General features: G+C 35.5%; 1 long non-coding RNA gene across 1 annotated transcript in view; it reads left to right on the forward strand.

Moving 5' to 3' along the window:
- Positions 1-7,972, forward strand: part of LOC116588937 — a 30,389-nt gene extending 22,417 nt beyond the window's left edge. Inside the window, exon 3 of the long non-coding RNA XR_004285128.1 lies at positions 7,914-7,972. This is a non-coding gene — a long non-coding RNA (uncharacterized LOC116588937). The remainder of the gene's footprint in view (positions 1-7,913) is intronic.
- Positions 7,973-12,568: the final 4,596 nt, after the last annotated feature.

The raw sequence follows: 12,568 nt of genomic DNA on the forward strand, positions 1-12,568 counted from the left end.
TTCCTTTGTCTGGGACATATTATGTTTCTTCAGAGGTTATATTATGGCATAGAATGAATATGAAATACCTCCAGAATGAGTTATTTTACTCCACTGTAGTAGGGGACACAACCAAATGCTTGGCATGAAATTATTTCCAGTGGAAATAATTGAAAAACACTTATAATTTAAAAAGTTCTCATCTAATTCTCTACCTTCATATAAGCTTGAAGACTAAAAGGTGACATAGCTTAGCTCTATTCCTCTGGTTCTCTTTAACATTTTGTATTATTGAACTCTCTTTAAATATTACATGCTATTTTCATAGGTGGTCTATGATATAATAGGGAATTTTTCTACAGCATTATAAACAACAACATCTGCTGCTGAGGTCTTCATTCATTACCTTGTTGAGAGTCGTTTGTAAAAAATCCTTGTGACAGATTCAGCCAAGAGCTAGGAGCTTTCCTAGTGAGTTCATTATCTCCTGGACGATGAGAGCATGTAGTTCATTGTATTGTCCTTTGACCTGGATCGCTAGGAACTTAGAATTAAGGTTTGGAATCACTTGTTATATTTCTCCCCAGTCAAGATGTCATATAATTTTTCTCCTTAGTTCTCCTGCTATAGTTCTTTTAGAATCTTTTATCATGAGTTCATAGTCTTGGGTTTATTTATAGCTTTTATTCCAAATTGCCCCAAATCCTTTATGGAAATGAAAAGGTACAGAAGCAGTGAGAAAGAAATACATGTAGAAAGAAACATTGTGAGATATACATTTGTTTTTCCAGCTCATGTAGGTAGAATCTTCACCAATAGACTAAACAATATAATAAAATTCAATTTTATGACTGACAGCTGCTGCTGCTGCTGCTTCTTCTTTTTCTTCTTCTTCTTCTTTTTGCTATTTTTGCTTTTTGTTTTTGTTTTTGATGCATGGATATTATGGCTATAAAATGACCTTCCACAAACCAGACTTTAAAATAAAGACAAATAGGGGCTGCTGGGTGGCTTAGTCATTAGGCGTCTGCCTTCACCTCAGGTCCTGATCCCAGGGTCCTGGGATCGAGCCCCACATTGGGCTCCCACTCTGCGGCAAGCCTGCTTCTCCTTCTCCCACTCATTGCTTGTGTTCCCTCTCTCACTGTGTCTCTCTCTCTGTCAAATAAATAAAATCTTTTAAAAAAATAAAATAAAGACAAATATTTTTAAAAGCTTATTAAGATCTATTGAGATTTTGGTTGGTGTTTGTTTATAACCATGTAGGTGATACTGAATGTTTGGACAGAATAAGCATTAACTAGATATATTAATCCTGAGCTATGATAAAAGGAAGAGAGATTGAGTATTTTGTGTTCTTCACCGATTGTGAAGACCATGTCTCTACCTGTTAAATGTTCTCTTTCTTGAGAATAAAGTATCCATAACTCTTGGGGGGGGGTAACCTAGTTTTCTACATATCTTCCTTAATTAAAATTTGCATTTTCTCACTGACATCATAGAAAATACGGCATTTTTACAATAGTATGCAGATCTTTTTTCCCCTATAGTTATGTGTGATATAATTTTGTAAGGGGCAAAGATAAGGGACAAATCTTTTTGCCTTTAAGCCAACTTACATTCTGAACTCCTCATGATTCAGTTATTTTTCATTTATTTATTTGAAATAATGATTTCCCACCTCTTGATCAAGTTGTGTAAGTGAACATTGTTTAGAAAGAAGTTATAAATATGCAAAGTGAGGTAATTCCAAATGGTACAACAGAAACCAGTTCTGAATTATGACCAACTATGACTTTGGAGGATGTTTGAAATAAGTTGGAATTTATCTGTGTCATCAGTGCTTCATGAAACTCTGACTCATTTCATTAGTAGAAATATCTATCCAGAAAGTCAATAAAGAATGCTGAGAGCATTTGTGAAATGCCATTGACTTTTACAATTGCAAGAAATCCATCTCCCTAAACATGAATTGTGCTATGTCTATGTGTCTTCCAATAAACATCTCCCCATCAAATAATTTCGATGTCAGTAAATAGAATGGAACATGAAAATCCTTGTGTCTATTCTTCCTTTCAGAACAAAAACTCTGACCTTGTCACATTTATAGAAAGTTAATATACCTGAAAAAATTCAGTACAGCTCTTTTGGAGAGAACTGTAGCCTTAATTTACATTTTGGAAACTATTGCAAAGGTAATTTGATGTCTTTATTTTTCAAATTCTATTAATAATTGCAGGAACACATGTGAATGGAGTAATCTTTTTCAATCAAAGTCTTATGCTTTTATGGAATGCCTATTTTGTCTTTAATGACTTGGAACCATTTTCCTTTTTCTGAAGAGGACATTATGCTTTTGTTAGATTGTGACTCCCCCTGCCCCCACTTTCCTCTCTTAAGTGCCAGAAATGACCTGAAAAGAGAAAACAACACAATGATGCCATTTTCTCTGAATATACTGTCTAGAACATTTTTGTCATATGGTTTTTGTTATTATCTTTACTTAAGGCAGTATTCTTTTATCTTCATTATGTATTTATTTCTTTCAGTGCATTTGGAAAGTGGAGATATTATTTTCTTTCTTGTATGGAGAGGGGATGTGAAGTTATGGAAAGAAATCGTTAGAATTGTCTCTTACTACCTCAAAGGATAGAAGCAGAACACATGGATGAAATCTCCAGGGGATCATTGGTTCTTTGTAAGGAAAGATTTTGGACTTGACTGTCTTGGCATTTCCAGTCCCTGAGAGAATGTAGTAATATCAGACTGGTGTATTGAATATTGTACTCCTGTGTCTAGAAGACCTCTTCAATAATTCATGTTGCAGCTAATTCCCATTTTCTTCACAGATTAGCTTGAATTTCATCCCTGCTGGGGATTTTGTCTTAGAATGGCTCGTCTCTCACCCACAGTAATATCTCTGTGCTTCAAGATCACATGTGCTTGTCTCTATCACAACACCTCTTATTCTCCATTATTATTGTTAATTTACTTGCTTGAACCTGTGGCTGGTCTTAAATGGTTTAAGGGTAGGGATCATCACTTACTTGTTTTTGTATCTCTAGTACCTGGCACATATCCTAGTAATAATAAAGTTGAATGAATGAAAAATTTGGGACTCTTTCAAATACATGATTTGGAAGGACATTTGAGAGTAATCTATTTGTTGTGTTTTAGCTTTTTTTGGTTTCATTGTAGTACCTTCTAAAACTCATACAAAGTGTAATGTTATATGGTATAACATGTGTACAGTTGCTCTAAAAAACAATTTATTTGATAATCCTTTATTTTTTTAAAGATTTATTTATTTATTTATTTTTGAGAGAGCAGAACATGTGTGAGCAAGGAAATTGGCAGAAGGGGAAGGAGAAGAAGAGAATCTCGGACTTCCACCTGAGTGCAGAGCCAAACATATGGGGCAGTGGGGTACATGTGGGGGTGTTGAGGTGTGCTGGGGTTTGGAAAGGCTCTATTTTAAGACCTTGAGATCATTACCTGAGCTGAAATCAAGAGTTGACACTTAACAGACTGAGCGACCCAAGTGCCCCTTGATAATCTCTTACTGATTATTGGTATTATCTCTTAGGATCATAGGAAATACTTCGCAAGTTTATTCTTATTTTTGAAAGTCATTGGATGCCAATTTCTACGTCCATTTTATCTTATAGGACCAAATATTTGAGTTATAGTAATATTTTTTTTTCACTTCTCTGTTTCCACTGAGGTTATAGATAACAACTATATAATTGACTGAGATAGAACTAAAAGAAGAAAATGTCAAGTGTTATTGAAGATATGGAACAAGTGAAACACTCAGGCACTATCGATAGAAGTGCAAATTGTTATAAAATATTTTAGAAGCCTATTTGTTCGTATTTCTAAAGCTAAATACATACATGACCTATGATCCAGCAATGACACTGCTAGGTATATGACACATTGAAATGAATACATATATTCATCAAAATATATACAAAAGAATGTTTATAGCAGCACTGTTTGTAATAGCTCTAAATTAGAAATACTCCAAATGCCTTCAATGGTAGAGTAGCTGATGGTTGTATATGAATACAGTGAAATGCCTATACCACAATTAAATTGAATGAACTGTGGCTGCTTGCAATGACAGGTGAATCTTACATACACAATAATACTGATGTTGAGTGAAAGTATTCAGAACCAAAATAGTGCATATTATAGGATTCCACTTATACAAGTTTCAAACACTAACAAAACAAATCTATGATGGTAAAAGCCAGGAAACTTAGGAGAGGAAAGATAGTAATAAGAAAGGGAAAAAAAAGTGATTAAAAAAAAAAAAAGAGGCGTCCTTAGGAGTCGCCATTGTTCCATTTCATCATTTGTATGGTGGATATCCAGGTGTATCTAATTTGTGACAAGCTTTAGAATGATGCATGTATGATCTAAGCACTGTTCTGTATGTTTATTATACATCACTGAAAACTTAAGGATGGAATGAAGTCAGAATAAAAAGTCTAAATAATAATTATTTAGCAATCAGTAGATAATATAGATGGGTATTTTCTGTCTTAAAAGTTTCATGATCTACCATTCTTTTATTAAATGTGTAGAATTTGGCTATGTTAATGTAGCTGGGCTTTCCTGAACCTTCAGGCTTTAGTTATTGCCATTTCATTGACTAGAAAATAGTTACATACAAAACCCTTGGACAGTAGTGCTAAAAACAAGACAACAGGCCCCAAAAGGGTCACTTGTACCACTAAGCCCCAGTTAATTACAGTTTCAGCTCTCCCAGAAATGAATCTTAAACCAGCGAATCAAGAATCACCTGGTCAGCACTGGTTAGTGATCTTCCCCATAGATCCCTCAAGGAAAGTAACCTTGCAATTATCAACCTGGTATTTCCCTTAGAATAACTTCTTTGTTGCTCCTCCCTTCTGCCTGTAAAAGTTCATTTTGCCTAGTCCTTATAGATCCTTTTTATTTGCTAGATTGGATGCTTCCTGATTCATGAATCCTTGAATAAAACCAATAAGATCTTTAAAATTTACTGAGTTGGATTGTGTAACAGTAGTGATAGAGCCCCCCTTCCTGTCACACACAAAAGTTAAGTAAAAGAAAGAGTAGACATGTATCTTGTTGTATTATCAGATAATTTCTGATCTTTCTGACCCATCATTTCTTCAGAAAATCTTCAAGCTGCTATACAAGCTGATCATGAGACGATGATAATAAAATAGTTCTTTCCTGTGGAAAACCATTGAGTTTTGTCTACTTGTAAATTGATTTGTACTTTTTAATAATGTGCATACCACTTATAACATTTCTTTTTTAAAAGCAAGAAATTATTCCTAAAGAGAACAAATGCATGTTATTTTTCCTGAAAGTTAAATTTCTGTGTACATGTTTTATGGACAAGTAGCTGCTGAGAAAACAATTAAGGTTGTAGAAGACTGACCACCTGTAGAGAAACTTGTAACATTTGTACTTATTAGCTACAAAAAGAGAAAGAGGTAATAAATCTGTTACATCCTTGTTTGTCAGAGTCTAGGGAAAGGAGTGCTTTCATTAGCCTATTTGTCAGGCAGGTGTGAAATGAGGCAGAAAACACTAATATAGAACAATTAGGAGCAATCCAAAATATGAAGTTTTGACAGGAACTTAGGTGGCCTCTAACTAGGTGAGTGTTTGAACAGCAACTTCTGACCAAGAAAACAAAACAAAACAAAACAAAACAAAACAAAACAAAACAAAAAAAAAAGGAAGTTAGGGGAAATTATGAAAGTGGTAATGTGGAAAATGATGATACAATCTTTTCAGTTCAGCTTGGCCTTTGAGATGCTCCATTCTGTATGGTTTAAATTAAGAAGGTCATTTAAACACAGTTAGTTGCCTCTGTTAAAGTGGAGAGCCGACAAGCTTTTTCACTGCTTGGTGCACTTTGGGCTTCAGAAGTGAAACAGAGAATTTAGTTCTGAGAACTGTCCTCATCAGCAGAAGTCATAAATACTTCTAAGTGTTACAACACCAGACAATAAAAATCTCACCACATGACCAGATAAATATTATCAAGGAATGTGAGTTAGAAGTACTTAGCATTATAGTAGTTTGTAAAGAGAGAAAGAAAAATAAAAATTACCATTATAGATTCAGACTTCTACACAAATTATATATTTTTTTAATTTTTTATTTTTTCAGCATAACAGTAGTCATTATTTTTGCACCACACCCAGTGCACCATGCAATTAATGCCCTCTCCAAAACCCAACATCTGGATCCCCCAACCTCCCACCCCCTGCCCCTTCAAAACCCTCAGATTGTTTTTCAGAGTCCATAGTCTCTCATGGTTCACCTCCCCTTCCAATTTCTCTCAACTCCCTTCTCCTTTCTGTCTCCCCTTGTCCTCCATGCTATTTATTATGCTCCACAAATAAGTGAAACCATATGATAATTGACTCTCTCTGCTTGACTTATTTCACTCAGCATAATCTCTTCTAGTCCTGTCCATGTTGCTACAAAAGTTGAGTATTCGTCCTTTCTGATGGAGGCATAATACTCCATAGTGCATATGGACCACATCTTCCTTATCCATTCATCCGTTGAAGGGCATCTTGGTTCTTTCCACAGTTTGGCAATGTGGCCATTGCTGCTATAAACATTGGGGTACATATAGCCCTTCTTTTCACTACATCTGTATCTTTGGGGTAAATACCAAGTAATGCAATGGCAGGGTCATAGGGAAGCTCTATTTTTAATTTCTTGAGGAATCTCCACACTGTTCTCCAAAGTGGCTGCACCAACTTGCATTCCCACCAACAGGGTAAGAGGGTTCCCCTTTCTCCACATCTTCTCCAACACATGTTGTTTCCTGTCTTGCTAATTTTGGCCATTTTAACTGGCGTAATGTGCTATCTCAATGTAGTTTTAATTTGAATTTCCCTGATGGCTAGTGATGAACATTTTTTCATGTGTCTGATAGCCATTTGTATGACTTCATTGGAGAAGAATCTGGGAAAATTGGACAGCTATGTGTAGAAGAATGAAACTCAACCATTCTCTTACACCATATACAAAGATAAACTTGAAATGGATAAAAGACCTCAGTGTGAGGCAAGAATCCATCAGAATCCTAGAGGAGAACATAGGCAGTAAGCTTATCGATATCAGCCACAGCAGCTTCTTTCAAGATATGTCTCCAAAGGCAAAGGAAACAAAAGCGAAGATGAACTTTTGGGACTTTGTCAAGATCAAAAGCTTCTGCACAGCAAAGGAAGCAGTCAACAAAACAAAGAGGCAACCCACGGAATGGGGGAAGATATTTGCAAATGACAGTACAGACAAAAGGTTGATGTCTAGGATCTATAAAGAACTCCTGAAACTCAACACACACAAAACAGACAATCATATCAAAAAATGGGCAGAAGATATGAACAGACACTTCTCCAATGAAGACATACAAATGGCTATCAGACACATGAGAAAATGTTCATCTACACAAAGTATATTAAATATATATATTAGTATTTCTTAAAAAATATTCTCTGTTCAATTTAAGTCAAATTGTTAGAACTATGCCAATGACTATTGTTTTAGTTACTTGACCCTTGACTGGAAGTTACATGCTCAGTCGTGTTGGTTGGCAGCACAGCGATTTATATATTTGCCTGTATTAAGGACAATTAGGATGCCCAATGTACGTTAAATATATTTAATGTATTCAGAAAAACCCTGAGTGGTGGCCATATGGGGATTTCCAAAATTAGTTTTAGGAAAATGTCAGCTGAGTAGAGACCACTTTCCATTACCTGTGATAATGAGGATTTGCTATAATATAAAGTAATATTCATGTTTTAGTCTATGGTTTTAGCCTCTTTACTAATACGTTTTTACTACAGACACTAACGAGTGACAGATGTGGTTGACTAGTCTTCTTCCTCTTTCTACTCTCTTAGGTGCAATTAAATAGCCTGAAGCAGAACAATCAAAAGGTCTGGAAAATCCACACACCAGGTAATCGGTTTTTGAAAAATTGGGAGTTAATAGTACTTAGCTCTGTTAGTCAAGAATTCCCCAGGCAGCTTTCCCCAAGAATGACTCTGAAAAAAGGGACACCTAATAATAGCATGATTTTCAGTATTGGTATCATCAACCCAGTCTACAATTTGCCTGTAGTTTTTCAAATGCTGCTTTAAATGAAGGTATGAGGAAGGCATGCAGTTGTGTTCATTGTGTTATTTGAGGGGTCCTGGTGGAATTCTGATATTCCAAGCCAGCTTTCTTACTCAGGTATTACAACTCTAGGTCCATCACTTTAATGGGTCTTTCTTTGGGTAGCAGTCCTCTTTAGAATTTCATTCTGTCTTTTCACCCCCTCCTTCTTCTCTCTTTCCTTCCCTCTTTTCCATTTTTCCTTCACTCTCTCCTTTCCTTAACACGTGGTCATGGAGTGCTTGATATGCATCATATGCTGCTGCTTGTGGCTTATGAGGATGAATGAAAACAAAAATTGTGGTGTAATACAGAATACTGCTTTCTGAGACAAAAATATAAACGTATATTATGAGCTAGTATGGATAGTTCAGAGATAGAGGGATGTTTGGTGTATTTGGGGAGGAGCCAGGAAACACATGTTAGGAGTGGGGCTGGAAGATCATTCCAGGCAAAGAAGATAGCAAGAACAAGAGCAGAGTCTTGAGAAATTGCAGAGCCTATAGGAAAAGTAGTGGCTTTTCTGATGTCTCTGGAACAGAAAGTTTAAGGTAAGAGTGTGGTAAAGAATGAGGTGGGATGAGGAGGTAAAAGGTTTGTAATTCATGCTAATGAAATTAGGATTTTTCTTACAGATTTCAGGGACTCACTGAAGTTTTATAAATAGGGTAAGAATATGATTTAAGTGGGGTAAGCACCTTTGCATTTCAGAGTAGCATTCTGACAGTATTGTGGAGACTATAACCAAGAAAAAATGGTGGCTAGATTGTGGTTAAGCAGTTGATGGGTCGTGAGGGTCCTGACATACTCTAACATAGGGCCATGGGAGTGAGGATAGATGATCGATGATGGCTTCAAGACATATTTAACAGGTCACATGAAAAATACTTAGTGACAGAATGAATATGGAATGAGAAAGAAGCAAAGGCTAATATCCATGTTTTGGTGCAAACTCTAATGTCACCAAATGAGTTAAAATAAAAGTAGGACAGTTTAAAGATAATATTGAACTAGGATATGCGCATGATCACATCAAGTGACATTTAGGATAAACCAATGGAATAGTTTAGGAGAGAAGTAGTTTTATGAGCCTGTACTTTTAGGGGGATATTTGTACAGAGCATATATTTACACTTCAGTTTAAACTATGAGAGTGGGTGAAATTTCCCAGGGACTGAAAGATTGTGGTGACAAGAGAAAAGTCCAGGAGTCTCCTAAATACCAACTTAAACAGTGGGTAGAAGAAGAACTACACAAGAAAGCAGAAGTCTGGCACAGAGGAATCAGATAAAAGACACTGAAGAACTAGTTCTTAAAAATTAAGAGAAAGGGATGGGGTGCCTGGGTGGCTCAGTGTGTTAAAGCCTCTGCCTTTGGCTCAGGTCATGATCTCACGGTCCTGGGATCGAGCCCCGCTCTGCTCAGCAGGGAGCCTGCTTCCTCCTCTCACTCTGCCTGCCTCTCTGCTTACCTGTGATCTCTGTCAAATACATAAATAAAATCTTTAAAAAAAATTAAGAGAAAGGGCATCAAGAGAACAGAGAGCCCCAAAGATCGAGGTTCATGCCATCAAGAATTGCAGAAAGTTCTATTAGTCATTTTAGAAGGGATATTTGGTCAGGATAATGGCTTCTGAGCAAATGGACTTCTGAGCAAATTTGGTTTTTGCTCTAACAACTTCAAGAAATTCTGGAAGAATAAATAGGAAGAGCAAGCCTGGCTATATCAAACCCAAACAAGAGATTTAGGACTTTAATTTTGGAGTTTGTCCACACTCTACTCTTAGAAATGCCTTCCTTGAGGACTCTTTTCCTCAGAAAAGTCAGGTCCAAGGCAGGGTTTAAAAAAGTTATGAGGTCCCATTCACTCTCATCCTCTGCTCTTTCATCATTCAGTTAATGAAGAAATATATATCCAAGAAGAATCAGGGAAAGTAAAAGAGGAAAAACTTCAGGTTCTTCTCAAGGTTCAGGGCTCTCTAAGCCTTACTCTAAGTCTTCTATTGAAGATGTGAACTTGAGGCAGTTGTAGATGATCTTTACTTTTTTTTTTTTTTTGAGAGAGAGAAAGATAATTCAAATCAAATTTAATATCTGATGTAGACTCTGTGGTCCAATGCTCTATACCTAGATCCACTGAGGCAGGAGTATCCCTTAATAAAGACCAGCATCTTCTTCGCAAGAAAAGAGCTTGAGATCTATTCATTGAAATTTGTAATTATTTGACTGTTCTAGAGTTGTTTTGTTTTGTAAATAAACTTATTATTTTAGACCAGTTTTAGAATTGCAGAACTACATATGAAGATAGGATAGGAAGTTTATTAACTAAAGTCCATACTTTATTCAGATTTCCTCAGTATTCTTTTTCTGTTCCAAGATCTTCCCTATGGCACACCATTGCATTTAGTTGTCAGGAATCTTTAGCTCCCCTTGGCTATGATAGTTATGCAGAATTTCCTTTATTTTGATGACCTTGGGAGTTTGAGAGATATTATTGGTAATGTGTTTTGTAGGATGCTCCACAGTTGGGATTTGTCTAACATTTTTATGACAAATATTGACATTGTTAGACTAAGGATATATTTTCATGAGGAAACCACAGATGTAAAGTGTCATTCCCATTATAGTTCATCTATATGGCTTATCACTGTTGATGTTAACCATGGTCACCTGGCTTGCAGTAATGTCTTTCAGATTTTTCTACTGTAAAGTGACTTATATATTATACTGTATTGTATGCTATAATGTATTCTTTGGAAGAAAGTTACTATGTACAATAGCCCACAGTTAAAGGATAAAGAATTATGTTCCACCTCCTTAAAGATGGAGTATCTATACACATCATTTGAAATTCTTTGGCATTGGAGATTGTTTATTTCGTTGATTTATATTGTTATGAACTCATGGATAGTATTTTATATTTTGGGTTATAAATTAATACTATTTTATTATTATTATTGGAATCATTATTATTTTTGCTCAAGCTCTTCCCCCTTTGGCTATTGTGAGCTCCTTCAGTTGGTTCCTATATCCATTTGACATTACCCCCCCCATGGTTATGTTTTTGTTTCTTTGAGTACTTTCTTACTTCCTGGCACTGCAAGATGCTTTAGGCTCATCTTGTATAATTTTTGCCATAATCCTAGAAACAGCCATTTTTCTAAAGGGCCTGGGTTTCTTCTATTTGAGAATGAAATTAGAAACCAAGATTTGGGTGCTAGGTCTGCTCTTTGCTTTTGGGGTCTTATTCCTCCTAGGCCCTTTTAACTAACAGAACAAGGAGATCTATGCATGTATACTAATGCATATATGTCTAGAAATATTTCTATATGTACCCATCTTCATATTTACCTAAATATTCATACTGATGTCCCCAACTCTAATTTACCATATGAATCATTGAAACCTCTTCCCCTTGCTTATCTGTGAAGTCCCACTTCATGATCCACCAGGCTCTCACCATCCATTTACATAAATGTACAATCTCAGTATAATTGTCTAGTCATTTTGAAATTGTTAACCTGTATCTCTGTAGAAAATAATTTTATCAACTTGAATACAACAGTTCCCTTTGCCTTTATTCTTATTAACATTACATAGGTCAGCACTTATTACTCTACCCTCTTCAGTGAGATTGGTTTCATCTTGTGACCCTGTTTTCCTAAATGAATTTTTAAAAACTTTGCAGACATTAAGATTGGCTCTTTGTGGTATAAAACTCTCTGGGTTTTCACAAATGCTTAATGTCTTATATTGAACATTATATTATCATACATATAATTATACCACTCTAAGCAAAACTCTGTGCTTCACTTATTCAAACCACCTTAGCCCCCACCCCCCCCAAATACCTGGTAGAAAGTGGTCTGTTTACTGTCTCTAGAGTTTTGCTTTTTTCGGAATATCCTAAAATTTAAATCATATACTATGTTGATTTTTTAATACTAACTTGTTTCACTTAGCAATATGAGATGAAGATTTATCTATGTCTTTTTATGAATTGATAGCTCATTTCTTTTTATTGCTGAGTAATTTCACATTTTATGGATACACTACAGTTTGTTCATTCATTTATTAAAGGACATCTTGGTTGCTTTCAGTTTTGGGTGATTTTTAATAAATCTACTATCATCTTGCACATGTAGATTTTTGTGTGGACATAAGATTTCAAATCAGTTGGTAAATTACCTGAGCAGTGCAATTGCTAGCTCATATGGTAAGACTATATTGAATTTTATAAGGAATTATAAAACTCTCCTCCAAAGCAGCTACAACATTTTGCATTTTCACTAACAATGAATTAGAGTTCCTATTACTCTACATCTGTGCCAGCAATTAGGACTATTAGTCATTAGAATTTAGTCATTCTAGTAGTTGTACAATAATATCTCATTTTGTTT

The sequence above is a fragment of the Mustela erminea genome, chromosome 1 (assembly GCF_009829155.1).
Source record: "Mustela erminea isolate mMusErm1 chromosome 1, mMusErm1.Pri, whole genome shotgun sequence".
Taxonomy (NCBI): domain Eukaryota; kingdom Metazoa; phylum Chordata; class Mammalia; order Carnivora; family Mustelidae; genus Mustela; species Mustela erminea.